Source organism: Ovis aries, chromosome 1, assembly GCF_016772045.2.
Source record: "Ovis aries strain OAR_USU_Benz2616 breed Rambouillet chromosome 1, ARS-UI_Ramb_v3.0, whole genome shotgun sequence".
Classification (NCBI taxonomy): domain Eukaryota; kingdom Metazoa; phylum Chordata; class Mammalia; order Artiodactyla; family Bovidae; genus Ovis; species Ovis aries.
The window spans coordinates 216,103,175-216,127,859 of record NC_056054.1 but is presented as its reverse complement, the minus strand read 5'-3'; the positions used below and the strand labels follow the sequence as shown (position 1 = coordinate 216,127,859).

Here is a 24,685-nt window from a genome sequence, read left to right as displayed (position 1 = left end):
TCTGATCAATGTGGCCCCTTGTTTTTTGGGTTTCTCCTTATCGTGAGAGAAGTATTGTTCTTGGAAATGGAAAGCATGGAGGCAGAAAATCTATTTCTTTGAAAAAAGAGAGTGGATTTCTGCACTTCTGGACTAGCTGTTGGTCTGGCAGCCTTGGTAACTGAAATCCTGTGTGGCTGTGCAAAAATCTCAAATTCTTGGTTCTAAGTCTAAAATCACAAAGCCTAAATAAAACAAAAGAATAACATTAAAATAATAGAGGATAGAGAAAAAGATTGGTAAGTCATTATTTTAAAAAATATGTATTAGGAATCTGTTTACACCTCTAAATCAAGAAAACAGAAGTATGGAAAAAAATCAAAACAGGGAAATAAGATTTATCTTCTTTTGGCCATGCTGCATGGCTTGTGGGATCTTAGTTCCCTGACCAGGAATCGAGTCTATCAGTGAAAGAGCCAAGTCCTAACCACTGGACCGCCAGGGCATTCCCAACAAGGTTTACCTTATAAAAAGCTCATATTTCACTCCTAATTGCCAATGACATTCAATTACCTGAAAGAATTATTTTAAAAGAGGGGGGCTCCCCATTTTCCTTATCCTGAGAGTTCCCATCCTTCAGGTTGGAGATAGCCTTTTGAACCTTAGAAGTTTTGGCAGTATCCTTGAAGGGATGGGATCTGCCCATCTGATGTTTCACTTTGGCATAAAGCCAGAAGGCCTTGCTGTCACCTGTGTTTTGATGGTGGTTCATTGATAAGCCCATCACAGGTTGAGAGTTGATATTTACTTAGCCAAAGTCTTTTAGGCCCCCAAGAGGGTTTACACTATGAATCTCCTGTTGGTTGTATCTACTAGGGCTACTCGGTGGTTGCACATAAAATATAATGCATCTGTTAGATTCTCTTCTAGGGGTTTTGAAGTATTAACTCATTTTCTTATAGTGACTTCCTTAAGAATTAAAATCGGTTGAGAATTTCGATTGCCTAAGTTGTTTCCCAGTGTTTGGAAATAGTTGACTAACATTCTTTAGAAAATCAATTAGCTGACCATCACAGGGTATCATTTTAGTCTAAGGCTTTAAGCTTAAAAATCGATATATAAAGATTGAAAGTTGTGACTTATTATATTCTTCCAAAGAATCATCTGTCTAGTTAAACTTTTTTTTTAATCCCTGTACTCCTTTCATAATTCATTCAAAGACTGATTGTTACTAGTAGTTTTCAGTTAATATTAGAAAATGTGAAGTAAGAATCTGATTACCTTTTGGATTCTCCCCTTTAAGAACCATGCTTTTGGACTTCCCTGGTGGTCCAGTGGCTAAGACTCCAGGCTCCCAATTCAGGGGCCCCAAGTTCAATCCCTGGTCAGGGAACTAGATCCCACATGCTGCAACTAAGACCTGGTGCAGTCAAATGAAGAAATAAATAAATATTAAAAAAAAAAAGAACCATGCTTTTGTCTTAATTTACCTCTCCAGTCACTGCTATTTTCTCTATCCATCAGAAATGTCGCCCATTGAATGGGGAAAATAAAATTACTAACAGTATTGCAAATTTGAAGACTGAGCAGTTGTGTTGGTAAGGTTAGTAATAGGTGACAGATTTTGTATTCATACCTGTTTACCATTAGTCATGCCTTTTGTCAGTTGTTCCTCCGAGCAAATAGATTAGCACATTAAGTTTTGGGGTTTAAGAAATGAGCTTCAAAGTGTAAGGTGGTTAATGCTTACCTAATTGGGTAGGAAGAGTGTTTATTTCTTTTAAGGAAAATAATTTCCTCTTGTTTCATATTATCTAGCACATTGGTTGAGTGAAATTAATTGTTAACTTGAAGCACATTTATTTTCTATGGTTGTGATTATTCCCAGAGTACATTTGACACTTTGATAATACTTAATTGTGGATTAGGTTCATGGCTTCTTGTGATATGTTGACATGCAAGTCAGAGGAGCCTATTACGTTTAAAAAAGTTCAATAACAAGAAACTCATCATTAACTAGGATGGCAGGAAATAAGGAAGTAGTGTTTTGGCATTTGTGGTCTTTTACGTATGGGAATTCTTTCCTATACTGATCTTGTAAATTTGAAAGTCTAACCAACATATATTTTTTTCTTTTATAAACATGTCTCCCACCCCAAAGTAATTTGAATGAAATCAGCTTTATCCCTGTCTGCCGTAGTCATTTGCTTTCTATGGATAAATAGTATTCCTTGTTATTTGCAAGGCTGATGTAACAACACAGCTGTTATGTGCTTGGCATTTCTGCTTCTGGTGAAATGCTATTTGTGCAGATTTATCTGATCCAGATGTGTGACCAGCAGGCTACATTTCTAATTATAAGGATAGCCAAATTCCATTATAAGCACATCATGGGATTATAAGGCCACAAGGCATCTTGAGAGGACATCTAGTTCATTCTCCAGCTTTTCAGCAGGACCACACTTCAAAAACCTCTCCAGCACTGAACAAAGCAGCAAGGAATGTTCCACCCATGTATAGGCTGAAAGTAGAATCATCGGAATTCTAACTGGAAAAAGAGACGAGTCCCTGTGGTCCAGCCCTCTTGCTTTATGGGTAAACAGATTCAGGCCCAGAGACGTGTGATTTAATCTGGACTTTTAGGACTCTGCCTAGAACTTACTCTGTTTTCCTGTGCAGAGGGGGAAAGGATGGAAAACTTGATTGGAAACACCAGGTTCACATCCAGATGTAGCTCTCTGATTAACTTCATTTAGAAGTAGGAGGTCTTGAATTAGTGACAGATGGATTCCATTGGAGCTTATTAACTAGTTCTGAAACCTAATACGGAGTGGGATATTCTATTGTAGTGTGTGTTTATGTTTGTGTACATCAGTGATAAAGCACAGAAGAAATTAGGCATGCATTTAAGGTCTGAGGATTTGCAAGTGTTGTATATAAGCATACCAAGAATGACATAGCTGAATAAATGTGTGATTCTTCAACTTGATTTGACATTGTTGAGTCTGGGGTTTGATTTTGCCTTAGGATAATAGTGACCCCGCTACTGTCTTACCACTGTTGGCAGAAGACAAGGGACCAGAGCCAAGGGTGTACCAAACAGCATGAGCTCCAGTACTTGTATCAGTTCCTCCTTGCCCCCAAGTCCCACATGGGTGATGTGGAGCACGCAGATGGGGTTGTGCACAGTGAGATGGTGTTTCTGCTTTGTGGTGGTGTTGTTTAGTCGCCAAGTCGTGTCTGACTGTTTTGTGACTCCATGGACTGGAGCCCAGCGGGCTCCTCTGTCCATGGAATTTCCCAGGCAAGAATACTGGAGTGGGTTGCCATTTCCTTCTCCAGGGGATCTTCCCCGACACAGGGAACCCAAGTCTCCTGCATTGGCAGGCAGATTCTTTACTGCTGAGCCACTTTACTTGGAGAATCCACTACTTTTGTAGCATGCAGTGAGTGAACTTGCGATTTGTCTAGAGGAGTGCCATTATCCTATCTGTCAAAGTCGTTCATTACAATCAAAACTTTGAGAAATAGCCTGAACACAAGATGGTCAAGGCTTCACCTTTTAGCACACCTGGCAGGACATGGAGGAGCACCGGAGAGTGATGGAGAGCGTCTCACAATGATAATGTCCTGTACTTTCTGTCCATTTATGTGCTAGAAAGTAAAGATGATCCAATAAAATGCATTGCTAGCAACTTAACAGAGAGTAAAAGATATTAGCTGTTAGGAAGCAAATTCAAAATAAGCGAAAATGAAAATGGTAACTGCTAGATAATCAGGAGAATGAAAAAGGGAGGAAAATATGAAGAACTTTATTTCTTCTGTAAATTGACATCTTGTTATGATACTTATGGATGTGGTCAGTTATAAATGATATCACAAGCAAATCATCAGGGATTATAAATCTTGTTCCTACACTATTAAATCCTTAACATCTTTTGTGAAATGGAAGTGGTTGCCATGTGGACCCAGGCCTAGGTTTAGCTCTGTTTCTTCACTGCACTGTGGCCTTAAGGGTTTTAAAAAAATTATTAGGAAAGTTCATTGTACTTTTTAAGTTAAAATAAACCCCGCCCCCAGCCCCACCCCCCACCGCCGAGCTGTTGCTCAGTCGCTCAGTCACTAAGTCACGTCCGACTCTTTGTGGATGGTGGACTGCAGCACGCTGTGCTCCTGTTTTCCTCTGTCTCCTGGAGTTTGCTCAGTTTTATGTCCATTGAGTCAGCGATGCTATCTAACCATCTCATCCTCTGTCGCCCCCTTCTTCTTTTGCCTTCAGTCTTTCCTCCTAATGAGTCAGTTCTTTGCACCAGGTGGCATAAAAAAATAGAAGTTGTCTACATTTCACCACACTGTAGCTCAAAATTCATAGTGGTTGCTATACTTCTGTGGCCTTGGATCAGTCAACATTAGAGCGGAGAGGAAATGTTAATGATTTTAGTGGCTGCTTTTTCCTTTTGAAGGATTAGAATCTATTAAGTGCTTAGGATGTTGAAGAGGTATTCTGAATGTCTAGAAATAATCACAATACTGCATCATAAATATAATATTAAAACATTATAAATTCACTTTTCTCAAGCAGTAACTGAAGATTGTCTTACAATAATGGGCATTAGATAGGTCAGGTAAACAATATCTTTATTTTGTGAATGAGGAAACAGGCATGCACAAGGTAATTTGCGCATTGGTTACATGTGAGCTGTGTTAGGCTTCTCCCTACTTAGAAAAGATTTTGGCCCCGACTAAAGCCTTCGTAAGACATGACACTAGTTCTGTAGTACCCTTCATTCTGCTTGACCTGCTCTTTTTTCATGTGTGTGCTTTTTTAAGCACACAGTGATATAAGAGCATCACTGTCTTACATACTGCTACCTAACTTGGTATGATCATGTTTCTCCTTTGTTGTTGTCCAGTTGCTAAGTCGTGCCCGGCTCTTTGCGACCCTGTGAACTGCAGCACGCCAGGCTTCTCCGACCATGACTATCTCCATGAGTTTGCTCAGACTTGTGTCTGTTGAGTCAGTGATGCCATCCAACCATCTCATCCTCTGTCGCGCCCTTCTCTTGCCCTCAGTTTTTCACACCATTAGGGTCTTTTCTAATCAGACCCAAGTTTCTCCTTTCTAGAATGTAAACTCCATCAGAGCAAGGGGTTTTGTCTTGTGTTTCTCCTGTGCACTGGTGAATTACTGGTCTGGAGCAGCATCTAACCCCTAGTAGGTCCACAGTAAGTTTGGTGATTAAGTGAATCAACATGTGGTATATTGTATACCTAGTACTATACATTGAAGAGACTGAGTTTAGGTGATATTTCCAGCTTTGGGCAAATGATTGGACACCTCTGGATAATGCCAGTTATTTCATCTGATAGGGTGAGATTGAATTTTTAAACTGGGCCAGGAGATGTGGCATGCACAGTGTTTTTTAAAATTTGGAGGCAGCTTTTGAAAATGAAGGGATTTCCCATAAAACAAGGTTTCTGCTTTCTCTTGAAAACCTGGCAGCACGGACCCGTGTTCTTGCAGGATAGCGAAGCTCGTCAGCGTGGTGTCAGCTCTGTGTTTAGAAGAGGCGTCTGCCCTGCTTGCAGGGGCCTCCATCACTAGATACCGAGGCTGTCCGTTGTTTGCCATCATGTGCATACTTTAATTTTTAAAATATATAAAAGATGTAAATATGAATTATTCATGGCCATGTTTCCACAACAAGAAGCAGGGAAGGTAAACCACTTTGCTCGTCGACATTCCCTTTTTGGCTCTTGTAGCCATTTGGACATCAACAGCCCCTTGATGTTATGATTATTTAAGACTTCTACCTCTTTCTAGTTTTTATGATTTTAGCTGTGAGTGCTCATAATATGCAACAGGGAAGAGAGTGCTTCAGACTTAGAGGAATGAACTTCACTGTTTTGACTGTACAAGTGGCAGCATGGAATGCGAGTCTGGGGAGAAAATGCTTCCTTTGTTGAACTGTAGATGCGTAATTCGTTTAAATGTTTGAAGTGCATGGCCACATTGCTGTGTGTTCAGGTACAGCATTAGAAGGGCCCTAAAGATGTGTGTTCTCTATTTGTACTATTTCCTGTCTCCTGAGGAGATTTTTTTCTTCCTGCTTCTAATATTGGCAGGAAATGCAAAAGATTTAGAAAGCATTTTGTTGTTTGGAAAAAGTGATTTCCTTTCATCCAGGAATAGTGAATGTTTTAGATTTGTTGTTACCTTAAAGACTTGAAAAATTGAGCTTTGGATCCCTTTTAATAGGAAGAAGAAATGGTTTTCTCTTCCTAGAGGAATTCAAAACAACTAGACAGTTTCAAACGGAGAAGGCAATGGCACCCCGCTCCAGTACTCTTGCCTGGAAAATCCCATGGATGGAAGAGCCTGGTAGGCTGCAGTCCATGGGGTCGCTAAGAGTTGGACACGACTGAGCGACTTCACTTTCACTTTTCTCTTTCATGCATTGGAGAAGGAAATGGCAACCCACTCCAATGTTCTCGCCTGGAGAATCCCAGGGATGGGGGAGCCTGGTGGGCTGCTGTCTATGGGGTCGCACAGAGTCAGGCACGACTGAAGTGACGTAGCAGCAGCAGCAACAGCAGACAGTTTCAAAACATCTTTAATGTGGAAATGTGACTTATATTTGGACATTGTATGGGCAAATAAGATTGTGCAGGCTTTAGACTCAGAAATTGCATAGGATTAACCATTAGATCCAGCCTTCTTTTGACTCTTTACCTGAGAACTTAGCCCAATCTTTAGGTAGAGAAGCTAGGTGAGATGCTACTTAAATATCATTAGACAATCTGTATAAAGTAGAATTTCATGTAATTTCCTTAGAGTTGAAAATTTTTAAGTAGCTAGAGCAGTGTTACCAAAAGATCATTGTCTGATAAACACCAGCCCTTGGGTAAAGTTGTACTCATTATCAGAACATATTCTTGAAGTCCAGCATTAAAGAACCTCTAGCTATTCAATGCAGTTTTCAGACTTGCTTAATAGTGTTCCTTTTTCACATAAGGCTTGTTAGCATGAAGCAAAATATTTGTTCCATGGTGTATACTTTGGAAATTATCACCTGGCTGGATTTAGAAAAAAGAGACATGTACTTGGTTCCTGTTTCTGTACAGGCGTAAATGTTTCCCCTCCTCTTTCACTGGACTTGCAATTACATTTCTGTCAGGCCACTTCCAGGGATGTCAGGCAGTGACATAGTTAAAATTTAGTGTAGAATCCAGATGGAATGTAGAGGATAGTTTTGAGTGGTCTTTGTTTTATTTGGAGAACAAATATATCTATATTGATTTCCTGTTTTTCAGGTCATATGCTTCTGGTTACGACACATAACTTACCATGCCTGCACTGTAAATGACCATTTTAGGTGTAGTTATCTTTTGCTTGTGCCGTTGTTCTTTTGGAGACTTACTAAGTGTAGGTAGCACTTGTTTTCTCTGAGGGCTTCATTAGTTGCCCGGTTTGGGACTTTGCAGAGAACCTGATGGACTAGGGGAAACGCAGTGGAATAATTAACATTTTGGAGTTCAGTAAGTTAGAGTGGGTGTATATGTGTGTGGGTGTTGTAAAGAGTGTATAACTTGGTTAGTTTTCCTATATGAAATTAGGTAGAACATTTTTGTAGAAATTTGAAACAATTTGAGAGGCAGGAGACCTGACTCTTAATCAATGCTGTGACCTCTAAAAAATAAGGAATTGGATTAGATAGTCCTAAAGGTGCTGCTGATGTTTAAAAAAAAAGAAAAAAAAAAACCCTTAAAAATTGCATTGCAAAATTTAAATGCTGAGGTTGTGTTTTTGAAACTAGTATAGGTTGTAACATGCTAGAAGGGAAATGAAACTCTCATGGTGGAAAAGTTTATGCTGATGTAAAAATATGATTTGGAATCTTTGGTATTTGCCAGGGGCTACAAGAATTAAATGACTCTCCATTTGTAATCTTTTTGTACCTCAGGAGGGCTGCAGGAGAGTTTGAGAGCCCTGGGTTGACCTCATTCAGGGATCTACAGGACACATCGTAGTCCACAGATAGCAGGAAGAGTAACATAGTATATTCACTTTTGCCTTTGGCTCTTGAAGCTTTTACCATTTATCGCCTCAGCCATTCACATTTTCAGAGAATTAATTAGAACCAGGGAAGTGCTTGCCACATCTAGTTCCTGAGAAGTCTGCAGCCTAAAAATGGGTATCATTCAAGGTGTGACATGAATGAGTGTTATATGGCTATTGTAATTTTTCTTTAAAGATAACGTGGTTAAAAAAAGTGCTTTTTAGGGAAAGTATTTGAGTTGTGCTGGGTCTTTGTTGCTGCACTGGCTTTTCTAGCTGCAGCAAGCAGTGGCTGCTCTTTGTGGTGGTGTGCAGGCTGTTCATTGAGGTGACCTCCTTTACTGCAGAGCGCGGGCTGTAGCTGCGAGGGCCTCAGTAGTTGCAGGGTGTGGCCTCAATAGTTGCGACGCATGGGCTTCGTTGCTCTGAGACTTGTGGGATCTCCCCAGACTAGGTTTTAAACCCGTGTTACCTGCATTGGCAGGCAGATTCTTAGCCACTGAACCAAGGGAGGTCCTGAGGAAATATCTTTTAAGTGGTACTTTATTTATGACTCTCATCCCAAGTTAGTGAAATTGCTGTGTTAGGATCTCAGAGTTCAGAATTGTAAGGAAATTTGCAGATAATCTAGTCCAGCCACATCATGTTGCAGATAAATGAAGGCTTGGAGACACTCAAGTCACACAGCTGGCATTTGTAACAAAACAAACCAAGTTTCTAGATTGCCACTGAGATCCTCTTTTCTCATATCATGTAGATTTCAGGCAGTGTTTTCAGTGCTAGAATTCCTTGTGAAATGCTTAAAAAATTGAAATATATCAATAGTGTACATATAGCAAATTTGAAAAATTGAGTCTTCACAAGTATGTTTTGAAATATAATCGATCATTTAGAAATCAGTTTAAAAATAAATTCTACAAAAGGTAGCTGTACAAGTACAATCTCATTATTTGTGTTGAAGGCATTCTCCTAAGGATATGTGATGCTTAAAACAAGTAGCTTGTGTAGAGGGTATAAAAAAGAACTATTTTTATTCATGTATCCAGCAATAAGACTTTAAAGATGCATAGACAATGGCCAAATAATATTCAGGGTTCTGGTTTAAGTGATAGGGAAATTAGCTCTCTTATGGACAGAAAAGGCATTGAGAGAGAACTGACTGGTCATGGTGTTGAATTTCACAGAATTAGTTTTGAAAAAGTAGGATTTTCAATGTGCTGTGAGCTTTTTAAACTCACAGTAACTAATACCCATAGGATTTTGTAAAGTAAAAATTAGTTCAGAACAAATTATCTCCTTTATGAATTCTCATTTCTGAATGAAATCTATGAATCAAGAATGCATGAGCACATCTTTTAGAATGTATTGAAAACGTGTTTCAGAATGTATGTTATAGGAGCACAGTATAAGACTGGGGCAAGACATTCTACTACAGGAATTGCTTAGACCCCAGGAAAAAACAGTAAGAATTATTCAGTGAGCGCTGGAAGCAGGCAACAACGCGGCACGGCCGTCTGCCGAGGTTGGGGGACTTCCCTTTGATGGTCAGGCCTGAATCCTCAGATGGCAACGCACGCCACACACAAGTTGAATGTCAAATTTACTGAACCCTCAGCAGTATGATGCTTCCAGTTTATAATTTCAATCATAGCAATATCTTAATACCTTTGACAGAAGGGTCTTGGACCATTAAAAAAGAAAAAAGATTCCAATAAGACTGTTTTGTAAAGATCAAGAACATGGAGGTTTGAGAAATCTCACTCTCTACTCATTATTTGAAGGTTTTTTTTTTTTTTTTTGAAATCTTCGCTCATTTTCAAAGTTAGCCAAATGTGTAAAACCGTATTTCTAGTGTTTGCACAGTGCCAGGCATGTAAGATACCCAATAAATGTTTGAAAACTAAGGGAAGAAATTTCCAGATCTGTCTACTCACCTTTATCTGACTTCAGTCATACATACGATTTCAACATGTATTCATTTGTAGTAGTGCTCCGATTGTGGTAATCTGTCAGACGCGACTGCCTGTTAAATAAGTTGAGTTGGTGTGAGTAATTCTAATATCTTAATTATTAGGTGTTGATTAAAATTTTTAACAGTCAATTTAAAATTCTTGGGCATTACTGTTGTCTTTGAAATGTTGAACAAAATAGAGGTGGAGACCAGGGTTTCGTCTGAAAGCTTGTCCAGCATTGGACGTAATGTTCTCTTTTCCACTACTTCGGTTCTGATTGAGAACTATTGAGTGGAGGGAGCCTTGGTGCACAAAGGATGGCAAATATGTGGCATGGATCTTCTCCATTTTTAAGTCTCACTACATTGGTAGCCATCTCTTAACTCTCACTAGCTTGGGACAGTGAGGCTTTCTCAACACTGTAATCCAGGCAAGTACCAAATCACTTTGAGTGGGCTTGAGAAAAAAGCCAGTTCAGTTCAGTTCAGTTGCTCAGTTGTGTCCAACTCTTTGCGACCCTGTGAATCACAGCATGCTAGGCCTCCCTGTCCATCACCAACTCCCAGAGTTCACTCAGATTCACGTCCATCGAGTCGGTGATGCCATCCAGCCATCTCATCCTCTGTTGTCCCCTTCTCCTCCTGCCCCCAATCCCTCCCAGCATCAAAGTCTTTTCCAATGAGTCAACTCTTCACATGATGTGGCCAAAGTACTGGAGTTTCAGCTTTAGCATCATTCCTTCCAAAGAAATCCCAGGGCTGATCTCCTTTAGAATGGACTGGACTCTCAAGAGTCTTCTCCAACACCACAGTTCAAACGCATCAATTCTTTGGCATTCAGCCTTCTTCACAGTCCAACTCTCACGTCCATACATGACTACTGGAAAAACCATAGCCTTGACTAGACAGACCTTAGTCGGCAAAGTAATGTCTCTGCTTTTGAACATGCTGTCAAGGTTGATCATAACTTTTCTTCCAAGGACTAAGCGTCTTTTAATTTCATGGCTGCAGTCACCATCTGCAGTGATTTTGGAGCCCCCCAAAATAAAGTCTGACACTGTTTCCCTATCTATTTGCCATGAAATGATGGGACCAGATGCCATGATCTTCGTTTTCTGAAAGTTGAGCTTTAAGCCAACTTTTTCAAGGGTTCTCACCAAATAGCACCTGTTAAGGAGCTGGAGAAGGATTTGTGCTTAGAATACACACAGAGTTCTTGGTGAAATCAGAATAACCCAGGTTTTCTGATTCTCCAGGGTTAGTACTCCTTAGCGCTTTGTTTTCTCATCTAACATGATGGGATTGTGAAAATAAACTGAAAGGATAGCCTTACTTAGGCTCCAGCTCACAAGATTAAAACTAAACCATTCTTTACCTTGTTTTATCTGGATACTGAAAATAATAGAGCTAATTTAAGTTTTCATTTTAGTACTCTCCTCAATGCTATGACTTCCCTGGTGGCTCAGAGGGTAAAGCGTCTGTCTACAATGTGGGAGACCCGGGTTCAATCCCTGGGTTGGGAAGATCCCCTGGAGAAGGAAATGGCAATCCACTCCAGTACTATTGCCTGGAAAATCCCATGGACAGAGGAGCCTGGTAGGCTACAGTCCATGGGGTCGCAAAGAGTCAGACATGTCTGAGCGACTTCACTCACTCACACTCAATGCTCTGAAGAATTTGGGAAATAATTTACTAAAATAAGACTGGGGTTAAGGAGTTGGGGCAATGCAATAAAATAAAATAAAATTCTTCTGAAGAACTTGGGAAAATATTTTAAAAATTTTGTTGGAGTCTAGTTGATTTACAATGTTGATAGTTTCAAGGATACAGCAAAGTGAATCAGTTATACATAAATCCACTCATCTTTAGATTATTTTCCCATACAGGCCATTACAGAGTACTGAATAGAGTTCCCTGTGCTATGCAGTAAGTCCTTATTAGTCCTTGTGGCTCAGATGGTTAGAATTCATCTGCCAACACAGGAGGTGTGGATTTGATCCTTGGGTTGGGAAGATCCCCTGGAAAAGGGAATGGAAACCCACTCCATTATTCTTGCCTGGAGAATCCCAGGGATAGAGGAGCCTGGTGGGCTGCCATCTATGGGGTCGCACAGAGTTGGACACGACTGAAGCAACTTAGCATCAGCAGCAACATGCGAAAAGAGATAGTACAGTTTGAAGAAGAGGTATACATTTTCCCTTAATTTGTAAACATCTGAAAAAAATTATTGCATATTACAGGAGTCTGATATTTTATAGATTTAGAAGTAGGCATTATAGGATTATGGGTTCTGTAATTTCCTAGTGCTTTTTCTAAAGAGTATATATCTATGCATGTATGTATACATATATGTATGTGTTTATGTATATTTGTTTTGGAGCATCTAAATTTCAGCTTTATGAAGCTTTGTCACTACAGTTACTGGAAATACAAGAATGCATTTTGTACTGATAAAATGTAACACAAAAGTTGTTAGCTTCTTCAAATAATAGGCTTTTATTTTAACACATATGAAAGTTTTGTTTATTCATCTTGACACAAGTAGTCACTGAAGAGCAATTTTAAAAAATTGTGTTGCTTCCAGGAATGTCAGCTGGAGTGCTCTGGCATTTCACTAACGTTGTGCTCTGTTTGTGGGTGGGAGGGGCAGTGATGAATGACTTTTTACTGCTTCAGAAAATAAGACTGCAGATTAATCACAAGATGGGCCAGTTATCTTTGTTCATTTTATGACCATGGAATGCAACTCTAATGTTAACAACTCTTCTTTCAAACGCTTTCATAAGCCATCATCACTGGCAGAAAGACCAACACATATTACAGATCTCTTTGATAAGGGTTGATTGTGTCCTCTTGGCAAAGAAGAACGGCAACCTTCATATGTCAAACAGGAGCAGTACAGAGTGTAAGTCTCCTGTATGCGGAAGATCTTTGTAGTGCTGCCCTAGAAGTCTGAACAGACTGAAGCTAAAGAAGTAACTTCTTGAGTATCAAGGAATGCATCAAATATCTGAGTCACTACCGCATGCCAGGGTCCTATACCAGTATCCTGAGAACCCTTTAGCAGGTGCATATTCTCTCGCCTTAAAAAAAAAGTCTTCTTTCAGTTGTTGTTTAACTTCCTCATACATCAGGTCAGGAAGAAGTTTGCCCGAAACACATTATTTGGAGGTAATAGGTGAATGAGGAAAATTTGCTTGCCTAGAGTGTCTCTTGAGTCTTCAGCGAGGCTCAACTATCAGATATGGGAGAAAGTCGAGCAGTCCATCACTCTCCTTTCACACTTGAGGGTAGGAAGGCCCAAAGAGCTCTTCGTGGAAGTCACTGTAAACTGGAGTAACCTTGAGGTAGCGTTAAGCAGCAGATAAGCCTTGGACGGGGAGGCCTGGCGTGCTGCAGTCCTTGGGGTCGCAAAGAGTCAGACACGACTAAGCGACTGAACTGAAGGCTTGGGCCAAAGGTAAATGTCCTAGGAAAGAGGAGAGGAACATGATGCACAGCTCCAGCCATCACATGCTCCCGGGGAGTCGTGACACCGGTGGGAGGGAGCATTGTGTGGACAGAGTGGGAAATACATTTATGTAGGCAGGAGACTGTAGAGGATTTTTTTGGCCTGAAAAGTGTTTTTGAGCTACAGAACATGATACCTAGCCTCTATATATAGCATTAGGAAAGATCTAAGACATGGTATAGTGTATTTTAGGACTTTTCTGAAAATGCACATCACCTGCTCTTATTCAGAGGGAAGATATCCAGGTCGACGGAATCCTGGAGATTCTGATTTAGTAGTTCTGAGGTGGAATGGAAGGATCTGGATTTTTAAACAGCTTTAATGAGAAAAAATTCACATCATACAGCTTACTCATTTAAGATGTCAATTTCAATATGTCTGTATTTTAGCATAGTGGCAAGGTTGTACAGTTACCGACATTATCAAAATTTAGCACCTTTTTGTACCTTCTAAAAGAAACCTTGTACTACCTATTAGCAGTCACTCTGTCATGCCCCCCTCACCCCTGCCCCACCCCCGCCCAAGCTCCAGGCAACCAGCAATCTACTTTCTGTCTCTAAAAATTCACCTGTGCTGGACATCTCATAAGAAGGAAGCTATACCATACGTGGCCCTCTGGGACTGGCTTTTCCCCTCTGCAGAGTATTTTCAAAGTTAATTCATGTTCTGTCATGTGTCAGTACCTCATTCCTTCTTCTTGCAAATAATTTTCCATTGTGTAGGTATGCCATATTTATTTACCTTGAAGTTGATAAATGTTTGGGTGGTTTCTCCTGTTCTTGGCATTTATGAACAATGCCGCCGTGAACATTCATGAGGAACTAACGTTTCTGAACAAGCACCTTACCTGGTGCGGTTGCAGTGTTGCCTGCGTCAGACCTGGAGCAGTTAGCTCAGGGGAACTCCTGCTTCGACAGTGCCCGGTCCCTCATTCTGCATCTCTCATGAATGCTGCTCTGGCTTTCTGCTTAAAGAATCCCTGGTTTGTGAAAGTGAGTGGTGGCCCAGTGAAAGTGATGTGTCAGAATGAATTACATGGTCTGTGTGTGCAGGTTAGAGTGGAATGAAGGGGGAGATGAGAGAGAGATGGTAGGCAGGATAAGATGGCTCCGGATATTTCCAGAATCTAGAAGTGATTTAACTCCTCAATTAGGACCCTGGCCCTGCTGGTCAGGAGTGGAAGAGTCAGAGGAACAGAATTTTATTAAAGAATCCTTTCAGTAGTAGTGATTTAAAAATATTCAACACTTTATATTTTTAACTGACTCAGACATGGTTTTGTCTAATTCTGACCTTATCTATTCCTATCATCCTGTTTTCCAAATAAATGTGTTTTCACCGACTTTTTTGAGAGAGGAAATCCGGGATAACTAACTGAAGGATATAGGATAATAAAAAATGCTGGGTTATGGTATTTTGAAGCCTGTGGTCAATTAGGGATGTTTAAATATTGTGCAAGCCTGTGTCAGACTGAACTTTTCAAGGTTCCTTTTTAGATTCAGGATTCTGTGGTATATCTTGAAACTGAAAATAGTTTCTAGAGCCAAGGCTGTACCATCCCTGCAGGTCGGCCCAGCTGTGCCCAGGGTGAGGGCAAGCCACACCTGTGAGCCACTGCACCAATTTAGAAGGTGGAGCTGCTACTATCAGTGACACTTCTCAGGAAGTCTTAGAAGTGTGTTTTGTATAATAGGATTTTCATTGGCCAAATGTCCATTATCTGTTTCTCATTATTCCGTTGGCTTCTTTGACAAATATGAGATTGCCTGTAAAGTGGTCTGTGTTCTATATACATTTTTCTCCTTAGCAAAAGTATCTCTTAAAAAATAAAGGTCAGAATGTATTGATAAATTCTTCATCCTACCTGTGCTGTGCCGTGCTTACTTGCTCAGTCGTGTCCAACTCTTTGCAACCCTATGCATTGTAGCTCACCAGGCTCCTCTGTCCATGTGGATTCTTCAGGCAAGAATACTGGAGTGGGTTGCTGTGCCCTCCTCCAGAGGATCTTCCCAACCCAGGGATTGAACCCAGGTTGCCCACATTACAGGTGGATTCTTGACTGTCTGAGCCCAAGAATACCAGGGACGCCCAGGAATACTGGAATGGATGGATAGCCTTTCCCTTCTCCAGGGGATCTTCCCAACCCAGCAATCAAATCCAGATCTTCTGCATTGCAGGTGAATTCTTTACTGTCTGAGCCACCAGGGAAGCCCTCATCCTACCTACCTAACCATAATCACTGTGAACACATTGGTATACAGTCTTTCATTTCTGTTGTCTGTGAAAAACATATTCCTAGTTTTGCAGAAGTTGGAGGACAGCATAGACCTTCTGTTTGTTATAAGCAATGTATTTTGTATCTTCCTTTGTTAGCAGGTTGATTTCAAATGTATTTACAATTGGCAGCATAATCTTTCATTGTGCAAAGCAAAAGTTTTTACCTGGAAACATAGAAACAAAAAATTGAATTTACAGTATTGTATGGGGACCATTCACTTCATAATTCTATTTAAATACTTACACATAATCTAAGAGTATAATATCATTATAACCTGATGTCAGATAGAAAGAAATTATGCCTTTGGTACACACTGGTCTTCTCAGTTGAATACATGGTATTCCCTAGCTTTATGCTAAGGTCGAGGACCCTGAAGATTTTGCCACATTCTCTGAAGATGTTAGTTAGGAACCAGTTCTTTATTTTTTAAAAGTTGTCAGTGTTATGATCATGAAATATCAGAAATGAAAAATGGGCAGGTCTATCCTGTGTAAACTATAGCCCTCTAACTTTATAGGTTTCATATGGATAGAAGAAATTGAAACGAAACACATCACCTTTTCAACAGTGGATGTTTCTAGGTGAATAGAAACCTTTGCCCTGTTTTTCTGTATTTCCAGATTCCTAGAGTGAACATGTATTATATAATATATGGGGATGTGGGGATTAAAACATAGGACAAATATTTTTAGGTTTCGTATGAGGGAGGGTGCACCAGTAGAGAGAAACCACAAAGATAAGAATGGGTAGTTACTTTTCCACTGAGAATGAAGCCTGCCAACCCTGAGGGAACTCTGGCCCCACCCTGTTCTTTTCATAGCTGGAGTTTTTGAAGTCCTTTGTGCTAGTTAGGGACTAGCATAGTAGGCGCAGCTAAGTAAGTGTGTAACAGATTGCTATTATTAGTTTATCTTGAGACTTGCTGGGTCTCATTTGATTGACAGAGACTTCTCCACCTAGAAATTTTGATTTATTTTGGCAGTTCAGAGATTTTTTTGGAGTGCTTGTTATCTAAAAAAGGTAATAAGACTGGGGAACCTGCTTTCCCTTCCTCCCTTTAAAAAAATAAAACAAAAAAAACTGCTGGTCCTAGTGAGCATGCCTAATCTTAGGGATTACTCAGCAAGCATGACCCCAGGGCTGGTTTTGTAACTGTTACCAAATCAATCTATTACTTAACCACAGATTTTCTTCCATCGCTGTATTCCACACAGTCTAGGCCGAATGGTGAAAGTTCCTTATGGGAGAGTTGGCTAAATTGTGTCTTTTAGGTCTTTATTTGTATATTTGTACATTAATTTGGAAATACTTCATCACAAAAATGTAAGCAGTCACATGATGCAACTTAGATGGAATTAAATGGGTTTATAAAAGTTAACTTTTATGATTATACAAATTATAGATGCTCAAAGATAAATACAAAAGAAAAACTATAACTCATTTCATTATCATAGGTTAACCATTGTTAACATTTTGGTTTTATTTCATTATAGTCTTATAAGCAGTTATGTATACATATATACCCTGTACATTCCACTGAATATTATGAACATCTCCATGTAATATTTCTGGTTTACTTTTTCCATGTTGCAGTAGTGACTTCCTGAAGTTTGTAAGTAGTATTTATGGGTACAGATCTTTTTACTTTTACGGTGACTGCCTTAAGTTGTTAGAGCTGCCAGGGACCTTGATCATGGAGTTCAGTCCCCTAATTAGAGAAATGAGAAAAGCAAGCCAGAGGAGAGTTGCCCCTTGCCCAGTATCATTAAATTATTTAATGACCTAAGAATACTCCTGTAGGAAGCAGCTGTTACTTCTCTTTAGCAGGTTGAGAAATGGGATATTGAGAATTTAGTCAACCTTTTTGAAAGAAATCAATTGTGTGTGTGTGTGTTTTAAAGCTAAGGTAGGGAGAAAAAAGTCAAACTGATAAGAGGCTCAGTGGTTCACCTGCCCTTGCAAGAGATGCAGGTTCAGTCCCTTGGTCTGGAAGATCCCCTGGAGGAGGAAATGACAATCCACTCCAGTATTCTTGCCTGGGAGATTCCATGGACAGAGGAGCCTGGTGGGCTGCAGTCCATGGGGTTGAAGAGTCAGACATGACTTAGTAGCTGGGCCCACAAATTTATGAAACTCACTTGTTTATTTCATTTTTCAGCTAGCAGTTGATTGATATGATGGCATGTGCACCATTATCTTTATTTGCCTCACATATTTGTGCAGAAGCCATTGATACGATGCTGATAGTGCCCACTTTCTCATTTGAGGCGTTAAAATAATTATTTTTTGCTTTGGCAATTAAGTAAAGTGGACAGTATTTAAGGAACCCTAATTTTCAGTAGAGATAAGTGACTAATAAAATTTTGATTTCTTTTAAATTGCTTATTAAGTACTAACACCTTTTATTAGTTTTGAAAAGCGATAGCTTCTTAGGAGTATTTTCCAGTTTTTTTGAGAACAGCAAATGTCATGTCCTTGTGATTTTCTTTTTTTTTTTTAAAACAAAGTGATACCCTGAGAGATTAGCTACAAAATGAAATGTACTTGTTGACTGCTTCCCTTTAACCTTGGGAAGAACTTGGGGGCTTGATTGTGGACAACACCAGCTTTGTTGACCCTGAAGTGTCGGCAGTTGGGGCCTGTGAACATGGCATTTACAGCGGTTCACTGTCGCCTGCCTCGGAAAGTTCTCTCTGGAACAGTCTGAGGTGCTGCTGGTGAGGCCTGCTTCCTGTGTGAGTACCTATTGTGGAGGCCTCCCTTGAATGGGAGGTTTGTGAGAAGTGGTTTCCCACAAGCACACAATGCGGCCTCTCCTCAACGTAAATACACTTTCCACTCGGGGTCAGGCTCACAGCGCCTGGCCAGAATCCCCCTGCAAAGAAAGGATTTTGTAGTTCCATGTATTTATAGTGACCAGTGAAAAATTAATATGCTTGCTTAATCTATTTTTAAAAATAAAAGGGAAGCCCCTTACCTAACAGTGTTTGCTGAATGTAAATCAATTGACTGTGGCATATGTTGATCTTGCTTACTTGCTGCTCTAGGAAAATGAATGTCACATTTTCACTAACTGTTCTGTCTGTATTTGAAGCTTGAGGTTCTTGTTTTAAGAGTAATCCTTATGTGTCAGGAAAACTCCTTTTGGGTTCTCTGGTGAAGACCTAATAGGCTACAGCTAAAGAAAATAAACTGATAGAAAATAAAGCATTGACTGTAGAAAACACTAGATCAAGTCATCTGTGGTTTTCTCATGGGCTCGTTGAGCAGTCAATGAAAGTCTGGAGGTCAGAGCAGATAAGAGTCTTACTTGGGAATGGCAACACAAAATTATTTGTCTTTATTTCCTTGGAATTGATGGTTTGCTTTGAATCCAGGGCATAAATGTGACTACTTGAGACTAAACTTGGTCCCCGTCCAGTAGGCTTGGATTTGTTGGAGCTGGGTCCCACTCTGTCCCTGAATGTGTGCTCACATTCCTGACATTCCAAGCCCAGGAGTACCTGCTCCCCAACATCCATTTCCTATCCCTCCAGCCTGCTGCTCTCTTATCAAGATTTTACCAAATGAATTTGTTTCACCGAAGTACTTTAAAGAGTACAACATAAACTCTTGGAGAGAAAAGTCCGAGCTGGAATTTGGATACTTTTCATTTGCGTTCATTTGTTCTTTGTTTCAGACCCTGCCAGGTGAATTGTGGATGTATAGAATATATAAAATAGGGAAGTTTGTCTACTAGAAAGTGAATTTACATTTTTCTTACATTTTTACATCTGAGGTGCTTGGCATGGAGTAGTGGTTGTCAGAGTCTGGTATGGGGGGCCCTTGGGTGATCCTGAAATTCTTTTAATGGGTTTCATGAGATTGTAACTATTAATAATCCTAAAATGTTTTTATGTCTTTTTCAATCTTACGCTTTTGTGTCCTTCAATAGTGTTAACTGAAAAATACTTCGTCTTTCATGCTTTCGCATGAGGAGAAATACAAAAATTGAATTGGAGACCATGTATTTTGTAGCAGAGTTGAAATTTAAAATTATTTTTCTGGAAAGGTTTTAAAGCCTTTTAGTGGACTGCTTAAATTTGAAGTTTGAATGATTTCAGAACAAAAGAGTATCTTACACAAAGCAGAACCTAAGTGAATAAATAAATAAATGTGGCCTCCTTGCATTTTCTTAACAAGTTATATTAGTGTAATTAATGATGTCATTATTCACAGGGGTTGCTTAGAATATAAGCAAGTACCATGCTTTCAAACATTTAGATTCACTTCATTTGCATGTGAGTTTGTAAAGACCAATTGCCATTTCGTCCAGTAAAACACATCTCCTTGCAGTTTTTGTTTTTCTTTTTCTCTTAAAGGAAAAAAATCTTATTTTCTGAAAAATTCCACATTTTGGAGTCTTCAAAAATATTAGTCTGAATTAGTAAAGTGCATATTCATGTTAAAATTTTGTTGTAATGGTCTAAAATATGAAATAGTAAATAGATACTCCCTTGTACAGTGTGTCTTTGCACCTGCTAATTTGTTTCTTTATAAGCATCATTTCATGTGAATTTTCTGTTTCAGTACCTTGTAAGTTCTAAGGAACACCTGGTATTTGTGGTGTATTTAGTCCCATCAGGTGAAATACGGAGCTGCTTATGAGGATGTCATCAATTGTGGACTCTTAAAGAAATAGTTTGTTTTAAAAAAACATGTTTGTAAACTGATTTTCAGCGTATCATAAATTATTCATGTTTATTTCTCCACCACCCCATCTCCCCCTACATAGGAGACGAGGAAATATTGGAACCAACATCTAAAATTAGTAATAAAGTGTTAGAAATATTTGAAATGCATATTTAATTATAAACTGAATAAAACACCAATGATGCTTCTACGAGACTGAAGTAACAGCTTCAGAGCTCATCCTTGTCATGAGTGTTTTATAACATCAATTCGACAAAACTGAGTTTGTTGTTGCATAAATAAGCATGACTGGGTTCTGTATGAGCTGATTAAAGAAAAAAATTTAGTATTCTTCTGGCTAATCAGAAATGAAGGTTGAGGAAGGGGGCATGTTTTGAGACAAATTAATCTTCTGGCCCACATAAGACTAGGAAAGATGCCACAGCTGGGAAACCAAATTTAGACTGTGAAGCTTATCTCAGGTGAAAGGTTTCATAGAGCATGGTGGTCTGTTGATGGGTTTTGTCAGAAGTGTCCAATGTGGATTTGGGTTATTGAATATAACATTTCAGTGTAATGCTATTTAAACCTCACGCCTTTGTTTCTAGAATCCTACAATTCTAGTACAGTCCCTGGCACACAGTGGATACTCACTAAATATTTTTTAAGAGAATGGTTGATTATCTTTGTTCATGTCTTTTGCTTTGATGTTATTTTAGATTTTCTTCAGCTGAGTCCTTCTTTTGGGATATTGAAAATAATAGAATCTTGAAACCTGTTGTACCAAATACCTTGTTCTAAACAGTCTCCTCATCAATTACTTGCTAAGCTGCCCTCCTTTGTGAAGAAATTTTGCTTTTGTGTTTCTTTATGGCCCGTCATAGTCTCTCTGAATATCACCACTGACGGTTTAACTTAAGTATTTTCTAGTTTGTTTTTCTGCTGGTTCCTTTTTCCCCCTAAATTTTAACCATGGGGACTACATGGTAGTACAGTGAATTTGCTTAACTTCCCTTTAAGCTACTTTCAAAAGTGTCTTAAAAAATCATTAAATCTGCATCTTGGTAAGGATGCACCAAAAATTCAGTTACTGGCTTTGTGTACAGGGAACTGGGGACTGGATAGGAGAGAAATGTACTTTCATTGGGTGTCTTTGAAAGTTACCTTTTGAATTTTGTACCATGTGCTTGTTTTGTCTAATTTTTCAAATTCACTAACCTGTGAATTTTTCATCAGCTCTTCCACTGCCATGTTTTATTGCCAGATTCTTAGATGTTATAATAAGCTCGCTCAGAGAACGCTGACATCTTACCATCACTTTCTGTCTGAGTTTCTTTCGGCACATCACTTAACCTCTCTCAGCGACTTAGTTATAATAATATCTGTCCAGAGGGGAATACTGCCTCCTTCACTTGAATGCTGTGAGGCTTGGGAACAATTAGTGCACAGGGGCTTCAAGCTGTGACCATCTTTGCTTTGGGGACTCTTCCTCTCAGCCTTTCCCAGAAACGGTTTGGTGTTTGCAATACATTTTCCCTTCCCCCCAAAGTAACAAATGTTATACCTGGCTGTTAGGTACCCAAGTGGTTATAAAAATGTGAATTTAATTCATAATAGATCTCTAAAAGCAGAATAGTAAAATGCATTTTGGATTTCATTCGAGGGAAATGTGCTGCTGCTGCCGTTTAGTGGCTCAGCCATGTCCAACCCTGTGCAACCCTGTGGGCTGCTCTGTCCGTAGGATTCTCCAGGCAGGAATGCTGGCTGGAGTGGGTTGCCATGTCCTCCTCCAGGGGATCTTCCCGACCCAGGGATTGAACCCAGGTCTGCTGAACTGCAGGGAGATTATTTACCGCCAGGCCTCCAGGGAAGCCCATCTAGAAGTTGCCTTGAAGCACCCATGTTACAGGTGAGGGAACTGAGGCCCGGGGCCTGTGCAGGCACACCTTGAGCCAGGGCCCTGCTAGCAGCGGGCCTGTCAGCCTGCTGTGCGGCTTCCGGGCAGGTGGCAGTGCCTGGGGCTGGCGGGGGGGGGGGGGAGAGGAGTTGAGTGTCTTCATAGTTTAGATCTCATCTCTTTCTATAGCCCTGCCGCTGGCTGGTGCTCCCCTAACACACACAGCCCCCCATCTATCCCCAACCCACCTACCTTAGAGCTTGACTGGTGTGGAGATAGGAAGACCTAGAGCTGGAAGGGGCTTTAGGAGTGACTTTTTTTTTTTTTTTTTTCCACTTTTGGATTATAGTTTTCTAGACTTTTTTCCAACATCCTATAGAAAAAGATATAAAGAAACAACCACACAATTCCAAGTCATTGCGAAGAAATGTTCTCAGTTATTCTCATCTTTGGATCAAGTATGTGACAAAGTTAGCTTGGATGTGGGTGAAAATAAGGGCTCATAGCTTTGGAATGTTCTTTTGTAGATGCTAGACTGTCATCCTTGGGATGTGAGAGAGGGATGTGAGATTTATTGTGCTGTGTGTACCCGGAGTCTAGGTGTTCTAATAAAAATGTCTAATTACATCTGCAGACCTCTTTAAACACTGTTTAAAAACAATGAACAAAACAAATGGACCTTTTGTTGGTAAACTTTTTTTTTTGAAGTTGGGCCGCCGTTCCCTCTTAGTTAATATTTGTAGAACTGAGCTGTTTATGGAAGATGTGGATCTGAGGTCCAGAGATTGTGTATATGCAATGATGCAATTTTTAAAAAAGTTTTTGTGTTTCGTTAAAGATTTGAGGTATATTGGAGGGGCTGTGGAAGCAGCCAACCTCTGTATATTCATGGAGAATTATAAAAATAGCCTTGATGCATTAATGTTTACATATGATCCTCAGACATGTAGACTGTTTCTCCTTCTCAGGAAATAGTGCTTTCCTTATATAGTAGTTTTGAGTTCAGACGTGACTGTGCTAAATTAGCATAAAGAAAGCATCTATGGATTCTTGAATGTGGGGCCTATACATTAGACTGCTTGACATCTCTCCTTAGCCTCTGGAGCACAGTGGACAGTTCTTTTTTATTTGTTGTTTGAATCACATATTATTATTTATTTTAATCCATGGCAGCAGTGGCGGTGGTGTTTTTAATCTAAACTCAGTTTCACAGGATTTCTCCTGTGGATTTAAATGTTGCCACTTAACTCTCCTGTGTTTATAGTTGGATGCTAAAAGCAAGAATGTTTTTAAGGTTAGGAACCTTTTCAGACAACTGTGATTTAACTTCACTAATGAACTCATATCAGACAAGAAGACAAATTCCAGACTATTTGTGCCTCAACCAACCAGCTGGGTGCATACCTCCAGGTACTGCTCATGTCTCAAGAAGTTTTTCTGCATGAACAGTTATCACCACTCCTTCTCTCATTCAAGTGGCAAGCCATGGCAAGAGTCTTTCTTTCACAGCTGTGTAGAGCTCAGCTGTAAAATTAGATTTCACTGGCATAAAAGCACAGTGATTACTATCACTGTTTACTCAGTACGTTCTTTTTTCAACATTTTCTTTAGGTTCTTCCTCTCTCATCCAGGAGGCCCAGATTATATTCATATGAGTAAGAGAAACTAATAGGTTTTTATAGAGTTTGAGTAAACTTCTTTTTTCAGGTTTTATTTAATCTGTATGAAGTAAGCACTATAGGCAGAGGTGTTTTGAAAGATAATAGAGCAAAAAGAAACCTTGAAGGTGAATCAATAACCTTGTCATTTGGTAAAAGGAGGGATTAATTGTCCAGATTTAAAGCTGATGATTGGTAAACTCAGATTAGAACTCACGTTTCAAGTACTCAGTCTTGGGGTCTTTCTGCTCTAGCGCTCTTATTGTTCCTATAATATACTGGTGGTCGTTTGGACAGTTTTTAGTGGAGGGGCTATGAAAAATTCTAATGAGTATCTTTAAATTTCTCTTCATACCCTGTTTGAGGGCGCAGTTCGATTCGATTTTCAGGAGAGCATTTGCCTGTACAGGTGCCGTTCCTCATGGCTGCCCACGGTGTGTGGGAGAGACAGTGCAAAGGGAAGTACTGAACCACCTCCAGCCTGGCCTGCCAATGGCAGTGCCCCACATCAGGCTCCCAAGCGGCCACGTGCTTACTCCACACAGTCCGCGCCAATGCCACGGCCACTGCTGTAGCTGTTACCAGAAAGGAGGGAAAAGTCCTGCCTTCACAGTGGCAGGAACACGGTAAAAACTGGCTGATGTGTTTTGATGGATGAGCAGATTTTTCTCACTTTCAGAG

The 24,685-nt window shown here is 39.9% G+C and overlaps 1 protein-coding gene across 5 annotated transcripts in view; it reads left to right on the top strand.

Annotated features, from left to right (window-relative positions):
- The window catches only part of FNDC3B (fibronectin type III domain containing 3B), a 355,159-nt gene that overhangs the window by 42,233 nt on the left and 288,241 nt on the right, over positions 1–24,685 (top strand). Inside the window, exons 1-2 of one of the 5 annotated variants that reach the window (XM_060393645.1) lie at positions 1–10,510; positions 12,003–24,685. The exon at positions 1–10,510 is cut by the window's left edge and continues 28,390 nt beyond it. The exons of 3 other annotated variants lie outside the window; for them this stretch is intronic. The gene's annotated coding sequence lies outside the window, so the exon portion shown is untranslated. One more of the 5 variants, XM_060393644.1, reaches the window with a different exon arrangement.